Genomic DNA, 13,930 nt, shown 5'->3' on the forward strand with positions numbered 1-13,930 from the left:
TGTGAAGGGGGGAAAGCGACGGGACAGAAAATAACAGGCCGAGGGTCTGGGAAGGGTCAGGAGCAGCCAGCCGCTCAGAGATGGGGGAAACATGCACAAGGAGGGGGAAAGAGACCCCGGTGCCTGTCCACCCTTTCAGAAAGGAGGGGGAGAAAGGAGGAAGGCAATAGAAGGGACGCGAACGGCAGCACCAGCTACGAAGCGTGGGGACCCTGGAGCCGGCGAGCCTGGGTTTCAATCCAGTTGCCACTTGGCTCTCGGCCTTCATAAAATTAGCTCATCTCTCTCGCCCTGGCCCCTCATCTACAAAACAGGACTAATAATGGCATCAGTGCTCGGATCCCCTGTGAGCAGAGGGTAGGAGGGAAGAACTTGGCTTGCTGGAGGGGCCCCGTCAGCAGCAGGGGCTGGGATGCTGGGATGGAGAGATTACCGAACAGGCTCAAGGCTCAGTGCCACCAGCCACGATACAGGGTGCAAGCCCAGGGGGCGGACACGCAGCCCAACAATAGCAGTAACAGCAGTAATAAAATGGCAGCCTGACTGAGACGCCAAGTGCCACGCTCTGGGTTTAATGTGCATCAGTCCATTCCACCATCACCATCACCATCACCGCCCTGTGAGGGAGGCTCTGATTATTCCCATTTTACAGGAAGGGACACAGAGGCAAACGGAGGTGAGAAGAATTGCTGTAAGGGACCTGGGCAGCACCTGGCGGAGCCCAGATTCAAACCTAGAGACTGGGCCAGCTCCCCAGCAAAGGGAGGAAGCAGATCGGGAGGACCGAGCCAAGGACCGGGGCCCACCATGGACGGGCAGGGATGGAGAGAGAGGCGACAGGCCGTGGATAAAGCCCATGTGCAGAACAGTCCTGGGTGCAAGATCCCTGGCAAAGGAGCAGCTCTGGAGCAAAAGAGAAGCTTGGGAGGAAGAAAGCTGGGAGGTCTGAGTTAGGTCAGGGGACCTGCTGGGCTTTGGGACATTAATCTTGTTTACAGGGACAGCAGGGGGCCTCCAGCACCCCACGGGGTCCTGGAAGAGAGCCGGGCAAGGTCTGAGGCTGCCGCCCGACACAGCGGTGGAGAAGGCGGCCTTGCCAGCATCACGCTGTGGGCAGAGCCGAAGCCCTCCCCCAGCTCTGACTCACCAGAGCTAAGAATAAAGCCCAGGGACCTGGGGGGAGGGGCAGGGCACCAGCCAGCCCTCACCCCCAGCGCCTGGGAAAGCCCTGGCCCTGCCCAGGAGGGAGCCCCAAAATCCTTGCCGAATCCTCACACCCAGGCTGCAGATTTGGACACTTTGGTGAGAAAGGGACAGGACAGACATGCCAAACTAAGGCTCCAGCCTAAACAGCACTTCCAACGCCAAGAAGAAAACAGCCATGCCTGCCCATCATGGGTGTCTGAGTGTCAGCCTCGGGCGGCCTGCTCCGACCTGCCTTGACCCCAATCCGCTCAGCGAGCACCTCGGGGCCTCTCCAGGGCCCTTCCCCATAAAGCACACACTTGTCCCTGCGCTCTCCATCCAGCCCTGACCCCTTTGCCGAGACTCCTCGGATCAGATGCCAGGGCTTCACCCAGGCCTCCATGTGGTCAGGTTCCAGGGACCAGTAAGGAGTCACAAGTGTGCCAGGCACAGGAACATGTCTGGGGACAAACAGGACAGACAGCATCTCTCCATCCAGCGAGCACCAGTCCAAGGGCTGAGGGCCCTGCAGTGAACGGCAGGGACAAACGGCCTACCCTCCTGGGACTGACAGTCTAGACTGATGACAGGAGCTGGAGCATCAGCTAGAGGGGATACATATGCACACACACTATAGATTATACAAAATACATATATAATGTCTGCGTGTGATGATGACGATCAAAAGGACTCAGACAAGGTACAGGTGAGTGAGGGCTTGAAGGAAACAAGAAAGTAAGCCGTTTGGGGAAAGAATCTGAGAGAAAAGCACTCCAAGTAGAAAAAACAGCAAGTGCAAAGGCCCGGAGGTAGGAACACATCTGGCATTCGGGAGCAGTAAGACAGAGCCCAATATGATCCAAGAGTAACAACAGATGCGGTCAGGGAGGAAGGCGGGAGACGGGGAAGGACAGACCGTGCAGGACTCACAGGCCATCGGAGGGATTCTGACTTTCACTGAGTGACACGGATATTGTGGATCTGATGTGTCTTCATCTGCTTTACATTTTCAGATAGTGGTTCTGAACCAGATGCAAGTTATCCCCCAGGAGACACCTGACAATGTGTGGAGGCATTTTCAGTGTCATTCCTGAAATGGGGCTGGGCATTTCGCAGGAGGAAGTCAAGGCTACTGCTAAAGTCCACAATCCCCGGACAGCCTCCCAGCAGAGGATCACTTGGCCTCAAATGTCGGTAGAGCTAGGCTGAGAAATCCCGTTTTAATAGAATCCTGGCAGACAGAGTTTCAGCTACTCACCATGCATTACTGGGCAAGCAACTAAGCCTCAGTTTCCACACCTGTAAACTGGGAACACAAATCAGATGATGCAAACACACACTCAGTTGAGCAAGAACCAGAGCATATGGCAGGTGGGCAACAAATGTCCCTGCTATTCCTGTCTAACTGCCAGGGGTCCACCTCTTGCTCTGTCCCTTCCACACTTTCAGCCTCACCAAACAATTCTCTCATCCAACAAAGATGTTCTGTGCCCCCACAATGTGCCAGGAACTGTGGTGGCCAGAGTCCACCAAAATGCCCACCTCCCAATCCCAGAATGAATGAGGGTATTACCATACTTGACAACAGGGACCTTGCATATGTGATTAAGTTGAAGATCTTGCGATGCAAGATGATCCAGGTGGGCCCCATGGACTCACAAGGAAATCACAAGGGTAAAGAGAGAGGCAGGGGGGCTGGAGTCAGAGAAGGAGACGTGTTGCTCAAAGCCAAGGTCAAAGTGATGCAGGACCAGGAGTCAATGAACGCAGGTGAGTGGCCTCAAGACACTAGACAATACAAGGAAATGGGCTCTCTCCAAAAGCCACCTGAAGGAACACAGCACCACATTCTGGCCTCTGACCTCCTAACTCTAAGAGAATAAATCTGTGCTGCTTTAAGCCAAAAGTTTGCAGTGATTTGTTACAGCGGCCACAGGACACTCATACAGCAGAGCCAGCAGGGGAACAAGGGCTGGACAGGGGTGCCCCCAGCAAGAGACACACCTGCCCGCCTCCATGCCCTCCTGCAGGCCCTGGCCCCTGCCCTGCTCTGAGTCAAGGTCAGCCTCATGGTACCTGCTCCCCGATGCCCTGGCTTCTGCTGGCCCAGGGCACTTCCGACACCTTCCTGAAGGATGGGCTCATCCTTGCCTCCCCCTGAGGGGAGCTGGGAATGATGGAAAACATTGACTCATTTTTAAGTTCACTTTAAAAGGTCATGCATGACTCAAATTAAGTTCATAAATGCGTGTATGTGTGTATGGGTATACACACACACATACCATGGACTGTAGTTCACCCGGCTCCTCTGTCCACAGAATTCTCCAGGCAAGAATACTGGAGTGGGTAGCCACTCCCTTCTCCAGGGGATCTTTCCAACCCAGGGATCAAACACAGGTCTCCTGTCTTACAGGCAGATTCTTCACTGTCTGAGCCACCAGGGAAGCCCCAAGATATATATATATATATATAGGCAAATAGTAAAAAGTTACTCTTCCTTCCTCTTCCCCATAAGTCCATCCGCTCTGCACGGTCCCAACTGCCCTCCACTTGGGTGACTGCCAACCTTTCACTATTCCAAACAATGACACAATGAATTCCCTTAGAAAGCACTCCTTAAGCTACAGAAAACATGGATAGCCTGACCCGAAGACCAACACGGCTTCCCTTGATCGCTCGAAAGCTCTGCAGGCAGAAAACAAGGTGGCCCAGGGTACCCGTGATAACCTAGAGACACAGAATGAGAATCAGGACACTAAAGATAAACACTGACCCAGGGACTCCTGTGGGGATAGAGTCCTTAAAGCATGACGAAATACACTCAAAGAAAATGCAATCACTCTGCCCCACGTTCACTGACCGCAGCATTACTCAGAACAGCCAGGACGTGGACGCGAGCCGAGTGCCCAGCGATGGATGAAAGGGTAAAGACAATGTGGTACACACACACGGTAACATGTTACTCAACCATAAATAAAGGAAATCCTGCTATTCGTGACAACACAGGTGAGCCCTGAGGCCATCATGCTGAGTGAAATGTCAGACAAAGACAGTGCTCTGTGTCCATTTACACGTGGAACCCAAAAAACGGAACTCAAATGGGGAAGACGATGGTTGGCAGGGGCTGACACTGGGGGAAATGGGGAGATATTGGTCAAAGGTCATGCTTCCAGTTGTAAGATGAGTAAGTTCTGGGGATCTAATGTCCAGGGTAGTGACTACAATTAATAACACGGTACTATATACTTCAAAATGGTTAAGAGAGTAGGTCTTAACAATTATCACCACAAAATGAAGACAAAAAAGATAATTACTGTGAGGGGATAGAGGTGGTAACTAACCTCACTGTAGTAATCATTTCACGATATACACATGTATTAAATCGTCATGCAGCACAGCTTCAAATTACATATGTTGTATGTCACTAATACCTAAATGAAGGACTTACTAGGGAGCTCAGCTGGTAAAGAATCCGCCTGCAACGCAGCAGATCCCGGTTCAATCCCTGAGTCGGGAAGATCCCTGGAGAAGGGACAGGCTACCCACTCCAGTATTCTTGGGCTTCCCTGGTGGCTCAGTGGGTAAAGAATCTGCCTGCAATGTGGGAGACCTGGGTTCAATTCCTGGGTTGGGAAGATCCCCTGGAGTGGGGCATGACAACCCACTCCAGCATTCTTGCCTGGAGAATCCCCATGGACAGAGGAGCCTGGCGGGCTACAGTCCTGGGGTCGCAGAGTCAGACAGGACTGGGTCACGAAGCACAGACACAACACGTCACTAAAATCTCAGTAAAGCTAAATGAGCACAGCCCACAGAAATACAACACAGGCCACATATGGAATTTCAATGCGCAGTCACATTAAAACAAAAACAAAAGCAGGTGAAATGACTGGATGTGGATTTGCTGCAATAAGACACAGCCACAGACTTTTTTTTTTTCCTCACTGTGCCACCTGGCTTGCGGGATCTATAGTTCCCAAACTAGGATTAAACTCAGGCCCCAACAGTGAGAGCATGGAGTCCTAACCACTGGGCTGCCAGGGAATTCCCAACCCATGACCTTTTGATAAATATGAAACCCTTTTGAAAGTTAACCTGAAATAATACAATAAGAAAGGAAAAGAGTGACACACCAGGAGAAGGTATGTGATTGCTTCCATGTAAACCAAACCTGACAAATGTTTATGCCACCCCAGCCTCCCAACAGGCGGCCCGATCCGCCTCCAGTCCACCTTCCACACCATAGCCAAGGGGACAGCGTCAGCCGACAACCCCATCCCACTCCACCCTGCCCACAACTCCTCACAGCAGCCTCTGGCTCTCGCCCGTCCTTGCTGTTCTTGGACCACCCAATGCCTCGGGGCCTCTGCACGCCCAGTTTCCTCTGCCCTGACTTCCACTCAGAGGCATCCTTTGATTCTGCAACGAAACATCCCTTCCTCTGGAGGCCTGCCCAACCCCCAAGCCCTGTTCAAACAAACCCCTCACTGAACTCTGTTTCCTTTAGGCACTCACCAAACTCTGTCCTTACATTTCTTTTAGATATGATTCATTTGTTGACATCATCTGTTATTCAACATTTTATACGTTACGGAACATACAAAAATATAGCATATATTATGTATAGTGTGGGCTTGCCACGTGGCTCAGTGGTAAATAATCCGCCTGCCAAGTAGGAGACACAGGTTTGATCCCTGGGTTGGGAAGATCCCCTGGAAAAGGAAATAGCTCCAGTATTCTGGCCTGGGAAATCCCATGGACAGAGGAGCCTGGCCGGCTACAACGAGTGGGGTCGCAAAAGAGTCGGACATGACTTGGCGAATAAACAACAATAATATATAGTGTATGACTGAGATAAACCGAATGAATTACCAGGTAGGTCACAGGCTGGCAAGCTACAATGCATGGGCCAGATTTGCCCAGACTGCTGCTTCTGCACAGTCCCCAAACTAGGAATGGACTCCACAATTTTAAAATTTTAAATGTTAAAAAAAAAAAAAAGACAGTTTGCTTTTTGCCAAGGGTGTGGCTTGATGTTGCCTCTTGTCTTGCAAAGCCTACAATATTTACAACCTGGCCCTCCACAGAAAAAGTCTGCCAAACCCTGGATACAAGCCAAGAAACACTGAATGCATTTCACATGGCTCCATCAAATGCTACTAACTTTTTTTAATGTTTATTTTTTGACTTATTTTTTGCTGCATGAGGTCTTAGTTGCAACATGAGGGATCTTCGTTGAGGTGCACAGGCATAGTTGCCCCTTGGTGTGCAGGATCTTAAGTTCCCCAACCAGGGATCGAACTCACATCCCCTGCAACGGAAAACGGATTCTTAACCACTGGACCGCCAGGGAAGTCCCTGATGCTACTAACTTTATATGTTACTTCTTCTGCATCCCGCTCTCCCACCAGACTGTCAGTCCCAGGTCTGGTTCCTGGATGTACCACTCCCTGTTTCTTCACCTGCAGGTCCTGGCATGTGGCAGGCACTCGTGAGCACCTGTGGAGGCCCTGAGCAGGCACCAGAATGAGTCTCAGCAAACTGCAAACTGGATGCAGCCGCCATGTGTGATCCCGCCGGGCACACGCACCACCAGCTCTTAAGGACACAAAGATAGGCAAATAGAGTGATGGGATGTTCCAAATTGATAGTGGTGATGGAGCTACAGCTCTGTGACTATACTAAAAGCTGCCAAATTATACATTTTAAATGGGCAAATTACATGACATGTGAACTATTAATATATCTCAGTAAAGCTGGCTTTTGGAAAAAAAAAAAAAAAAAAGGATGACTAAGACCCAGGATCATTTTAACTCTGTTAGGTTTTCACCTTGCACTGTTGTTATTGTTCAGTTGCTAAGTCACCTCCGACTCTTTGCAACCCCATGGACTGCAGTATGCCAGGTGTCCCTGTCCTTCACTGTCTCCCGGAGCTCCCTCAAACTCATGTACATGGAGTTGGTGATGCCATCCAACCATCTCATTCTCTGTCATCCCCTTTACCTCACGCCTTCAATCTTTCCCAACATCAAGTTCCTTTCCAATGAGTCAGCTCTTTGCATCAGGTGGCCAGAGTATCAGAGCTTCAGCATCAGTCCATCCGATGAATATTCAGGATTGATTCCCTTTAGGATTGACTGGTTTGATCTCCTTGCTGTCCAAGGGACTTTCAAAAGCCTTCTCCAGCACCACAGCTCAAAAGCATCAATTCTTTGGCTCTCAGCCGTCTGCTCTCCTGACATATGCTGTCCTTAAACCTAACAATCTTAAAAACAAATTAATAAATATACATAAACCCTCCCTCCTTCACTTCATCACCTTGGTAAGAGGACACATCTAGAAGGAATTTGTTTGCATTTTTTTCTGGTTAAAGAAAAAAATTAATGCAATGTCTTTTCCTGTTGCCGTCTTGCTTACAACTAGATTAATCTGCTCCCTTAACCCAAGGTTCCTCACCTCCACCCTAGTGACATTTGGAACCATTTTAATTCCCTATTGTGGGGCTGCCCTGTGCATTGTGGGATGTCTGGCAGCATCCCTGGCCTCTACCCACCAGAAGCCAGCAGCATCCTCTGCCCACTCCCAGTCACGACAACAGAGCTCATCAATGTCCCCGAGAAGCTTAACTGCCCCAGTTTTGATCCGCTGTCGTAGCAGCTTTTCCCTCTGGCCCCACTCCTGCCACCGATACCTAGTGACTCTGAAAACCTGCCCACATGCCCATTCATTCATGTGTGTGTCACTTCAGTCCCATCCTGACGGTTGCCCACCAGGCTCCTCTGCCCATGGGATTCTCCAGGCAACACATTTACTAAACCCCACTTTGTAACAGGAGTGAACCAGAAACATCCACATTTGTATCCTGCACTCAAGAAGTTTAGAACTTCGTGCAGCAGGTAGGGCGGGTAGATACACAAGTGGCTAAAGGATTTTAAAAGCCCTAAGTGCCATCAAAGACATACACGTAAACGGCAAGATGTTTTCAGAAAAGGGAGAAGGGTTCATTCCAAAGCGAACAGGAAGAAAACTCCGCTTCCTCCTCCACATGGCAAGGACAATAATACCTACTTCTCAGAGTCATCAGGAAGACTGAATCCACATAGCACGTTATTTCATCTTCATCCCCAATCCTCTGGAGTGGGTACTATTGCTCCCATTTTGCAGAGGAAGCGACCAAGGCACAGAGAGGTAAAGGAACTTGCCCAAGATGGCACAGCCTTGTGGCCAAAGCAGACTTTAGCCAGTGGGCAGGCTGGCTCACTACAGCAGGTCCTACCTCCCTGAGAAAATACACACGCGACAACAGACGGGTACCCAGCCACCACTCCCTGTCACTGTACTTTCCACTTGGGAACTCAGCAGGCTACTGCCTGTAGGCAAAATTTTAAAGGGAGGGGCCCCAGGTTTGCTCATATGCAGACAGGAGGGAACGGCACTCTAAGAGGAGCCCTGGGCAGGATGGAAGGTAGCTGCTAGACAAGCTTGGGGGCGTGAGTGGAACAAAGAAGTGGAACAAAGTGCCAGGAGGGGACTGGGTGACAAACAGGGCTGGGAGGGCAGGCCAGGGCCTGAACGAGTTAAGCAAAGCAGAGCAGAGATTCACTGAGGATTCCACCAGCAAAGTGCTGCATCACCGACATGCTGCAAAAGCTCCAGGGAGTTGTGAAACCCAGAGAGAAAAATTCCTGGCTTACTCTTCTCATTCCCTTCTCTTGAATCAGGCCAAGAACAGGAAACTGGGAAAGCCACCTCATCCTTAAAAAAAAAAAAAAAATCCCCTGGAGACACTGTCGCAGTCCCTGCCCCAGAGCCTTCCAACCCAAGGAGTTATAGCTCGCTCACTTCCCCATCCTGGGGTCCCTACACCCAACTGATACCTGAATTCTGGGCTCCGCACCCGCGCGAGGAGCCGTCACAGTGGAGACGGCCCAGAGCAGGCCCTGTTAAGGGAGGACCGCGACTCAGTGGCCAAAAGCACAAGCTTCGGAGCAGAAGGCGTTGACTCCTATCCCCACGGCTTCCTGGCTGTATGGCCTTGGGGGAGTCAATCCACCTCTCTGACTTTAAGCCACTCATCTCTCATTGGACTACTGGCAGGCAATGTCATGGGACTTCCCCGACGGTCTGGTGGCTAAGACTCCAAGCTTCCACTGCAGGGGGCACAGGTTTGAGCCCTGGTCAGGGAACTAAGACCCCAAGTGGCATGCAGCGTGGCAAAACGACGGCGACAGAAACCAAAAGCACTCAGTGTTGGGGGCAGGGGTGGCCACGGGGGTTAAGCACGCTGCTGCTCCTTCTCCCGTATTACCATGGTTGCCGTTCAGTCGATCAGTCGTGTCCGCCTCTTTGTGACCCATGGCCTCAGCGCGCCAGGCTTCCCTGTCCTTCACTATCTCCCCGAGCTTGCTCAAACTCCTGTCCATCAAGTCAGTGATGCCATCCAGCCATCTCATCCTCTGCCGTCCCCCTTCTCCTCCTGCCTTCAATCTCTCCCATCAGGGTCTTTTCCAATGAGTCGGCTCTTTCCATATTACTATTACTGCCACTGTTATCGGCACTGTCACCATCGTCATCATTTCAGTGAGGACAGCTGCTCATAAAGCCATGTGCCAGAATGCTGAAGCCTCCCCCAGGAGACTTTCTTTCATCTCTCCGGCTCCAGGCTTAGTCATCTGACAAAGTCTGTTGGAAAAGACTCCACTCTGTCCCACCCGCGTCCTCCAACCACAGCCACTGACCTGCAAGCACCTACAACATGTTAGTCACTCTGTGTCTGACTCTTTGCAACCCTATGGACTGTAGCCCACCAGGCTCCTCTGTCCATGGGATTCTCCAGGCAAGAGTACTGGAGTGGGTTGCCATTCCCTTCTCCAGGGGATCCAGACCCAGGGATCAAACCCAGGTCTCCTGCATCGCAAGCAGATTCTATACCATCTGAGCCACCACGGGGGACCTACAATGGCCACTGTCAAACAGGCCACTATGGCCACAACCAGGGACACTCCCATCACAGTGGAGATGGTGCCACCCTTGAGAGCCTAGACCCTGGGCCAAACATCGGGAACGCCATCCAGCTCTACTACATATAAGCTGTAAGATCTTGCGAAGTCACATAACAGGCCCAGGCCTCAGTTTCCCATCTGTAAAATGGGGATGATAACAGTCTATTAACCTCACAGGGCTGTTTTGAGGATTAAATGGAAATTGTTTCATACACGGCTGGGGACTAACGAGCACCGTGAGTATTAATCATCAGTTTCACTGGATCTCGGAAGGCACAGTTGTGCCCCCACTTTGGCCCATGATACTCTCTTTGGCCCCTGACCTCTGATGCTCCAGCCTCAATGGCCTCTTCAATCACACTCAGCTTTTCCCCACCTTAGGGCCTCACACCCGCTGTTCCAGCCTGGAATGCCTGTGGCCTAGCTAGCTCCTCCTCCTCTTTCCAGCAATGCTGGAGGAGAGAGGCTACCCGTCTCAAGTGCCACCTTCCTGGTTCTTCACTAGGACCTAACTCTGTGTATTTCCTTCCTTTCCACGTTTACAGGGCAGCACAGGACACGGGTTAGCATCCAGACTTGAGCCAGACAGCCTGGATTTGGATCCAGCTCTGCCATCTACCAGCTGGGTGACTTCCCCTCTCTCTGCCTGTTTCCCCATCAGCCTCTATTCCACTACCAACGGGATGGAATCATTGGGACTTACAAAGAGCTTAGTACAGTCCTCAGAGCTTCAGAAATGCCCACAAATCAGCACTCTCAATTAGCTCCTAGCCGAGTTTTAAATGGCGCTCTTAGAAGACAACCTGTAACCTCCCCACAGTATGACCAAATTCAGGAGGCGCTCATTGAGGACTTGTTCAACCAACAAAAGGAGGGGATGAATAACTATCTGCCGAGCAATCCAGAAACACACAAAGAAAAGCCGGAACCTCTGTCCCTGCCTGTGACCCAACAATCCCAGCTATGGGCACGAGTCCAAAGGAAATAACCCAAACGGCAAGAAAAGGAACAATTTTCACATGCTGGGCTGTTCTCAGTGACAACCAGGAAGCTCCCAGGCACGCAAGACCTGAGCAAACAGTGGCAGGGGATCCTGCTAAAAATGACCCAGCTGTCACGAACCAGACCTGGGGCCACCTCCGGCCCTGGAGAAGCCGCCAGTAGAGGGGGGGTGGGCACTGACCACCCGGCCTCATGCCCTCTGATGAAGGTTGTTTGTGGGGCTTTTTGTTTGTTTCTGGCCATGCCGTGCAGCATGAGGGATCTCAGTTCCCACAAAAGGGACTGAACTCGTGCTCCCCCTGGAGTGGAAGCTCGGAGTCTTAACTACTGAACCGCCAGGGAATTCCTTCTGACCAGGGTTTCTAACCTGCACGTAAAGGCAGACCAAGAACAAGAGCACAGACCCCATCTACAACCACCAGGGAGCTGTGGTTACGGGTCAGGGAAAGACCGCACGCCAAGGAAACACTTGGTGCTGAAGGTGAAAAGGGAGGCGTGTCTTTTTCCGGAGTGGTTTAGAGACCCTCAGAGCAAGTCCTTAAATAGCCCCAGGTGTGGTCTCAACCTGTCTAGTCCCTGAAACAAACCTCTGAGGACACGGGTCCCATTGCTAGTCTCCAGTTAACAGATGCTTAAACTGAGGCACAGAATAAAGGGCTTCCTGACCTGGAGCAAGGGGCTGGTGTTACCTAGAAGACCAGAAGTGATCGGTGGCTAACTCAGGGGCCAATCAAGGGGCCTATGTTGCTGTCCAGTACTTTTTCCATTTCCACTTCCTCCTGGATCCTCAGATTTCACTTTGGATCAGAGCGGGGACTGCTGTGTGACAATGACTGATGATGAAGATGGCAATAACAGTGATAGCGAGCAACAGTAATGATAACATCACTTCACAATCATAGGAGCAGCACCTTAGCTGTATATTAACTCATGTAATGTTACCACTCTATGAGGCAGGCACTCCCATCACCCCTGTTCTGCATACGTGAGAAAACGGGAGGCAGAGAGAGGCAAAGTCACTTTACCAGGTCACACAGCGGGTAAGCAGCAGAATCAGGCATCTGAATAGAGGCTATAGCAGCTCCCCATGCAGCTATTTCACTCTAAACAATTTTCCCAACTGGCCTCCATGAGGCAGGGAGGCTGCGGTCTCACTGACACTTAGCATCGGACCTACAACAATACAAGGATTCATACACAGAAGAGGGAGGAACCAAAAACTATTATCTTACTGCATCGATTCAAAGACCCGTGTTTCTTCACACGGTATCTGCGTCTCGTGATCAATGCATCCTACAATCTCTGCCGGCCATGCTTTCCTAGCCCAGCATCTCTGAGACTGGAATAAAAGTCACCACTGCGGGCCTTGTGGGTCTGATGAGATGTGACGTGCCTCTCTCCACACCCCAGGCTCTTCTCTAACACTACTGCACATTAGGATGGCAAAAGACTTTTTTCTAAGTTTCCAGAATCAAGAAGGAGAAATGAATGTAACCCTTGCTGCTGCTGCTGCTAAGTCGCTTCCGTCGTGTCTGACTCTGTGCGACCCCACAGACGGCAGCCCACCAGGCTCCCCTGTCCCTGGGATTCTCCAGGCAAGAACACTGGAGTGGGTTGCCATTTCCTTCTCCAATGCATGAAAGTGAAAAGTGAAAGTGAAGTCGCTCAGTCGCGTCCGACTCTTCGAGACCCCATGGATCGCAGCCTACCAGGCTCTTCCATTCATGGGATTTTCCAGGCAAGAGTACTGGAGTGGGGTGCCATTGCCTTCTCCAGAATATAACCCTTACGTCTTAGCAAAGCTAACTCCCGAGAGGCAGACATCACTCCCACTCCCTCACTGTGGCTCCATAACAACTCAATTAACTTTAATGGGGGTGGAGGAGGATGCGTATAATTGTCAAGCTACCTGACCGGGCCACCCCAGGCAAAACTACCAGCAGCTTGATCTGATCATCTCCACCTGCCAGCTGCCTTCTTGTCTCCACAGCTCCTTCCACGGGCCCTTGCCCAGGCCAGGTTGTTTTTGCCAAACCCAGGCAGAGAGGAGGCAATAAAATCTCCTACTCAACTGAGTATGTACAGCCCTTTCCAAAAGGCCATGGTTTCTGCCTAGCTCCACAATAGAAACCCTGTCGCCAGCACAGTGTTCTTTCCGAAACACGTCCTCAGATAGGACTTGCCCGGGAAAGGGAATATCATTTCAACCACTTCCAGGTCTACAAGCTCTCTTCACCCCGGTTTCTGTAAGGTCCCTGGGGAGGAGCAATCTGCTGAATTCAGGTCCACATGTAAACTACTTCTCGGGTTTACTGGAGATTGGACTCCTTGGCTGTGGGAACACGCCTGAAAACTACAAGCAGGCTTCAGATGTAAAGGGTTCCCCGGCCTCTACCCACTGGATGCCAGGTACGACCACCAAAAACGTTTCCACTGTTGGCAAAAGTCCCTTGGGGGCAAAACTCCCTGGAGGAGAGAAGCAGTGATCTAGTCAGTTTGCAGAATATCCTATGTTTTCCTTTAGTGGTGACATATTTAATAACTATTAGGTAAATACAAGAATATGACCAACCTGAAACTTCACAGACATTCTAAAGTGATATGAAACTTCTTTGCGGGGGGGGATAAGTTTATTTAGGTTACAAAAAAGTGGACTTATTTAAATTACTAAATAAGTATGTGGCAGACACTACTGGCTAGCTTACTCAACAGTCTTTCCCAACTCCCTTCTGTTTTGCTGC

Source organism: Capricornis sumatraensis, chromosome 3, assembly GCF_032405125.1.
Source record: "Capricornis sumatraensis isolate serow.1 chromosome 3, serow.2, whole genome shotgun sequence".
In the NCBI taxonomy this organism is placed as follows: domain Eukaryota; kingdom Metazoa; phylum Chordata; class Mammalia; order Artiodactyla; family Bovidae; genus Capricornis; species Capricornis sumatraensis.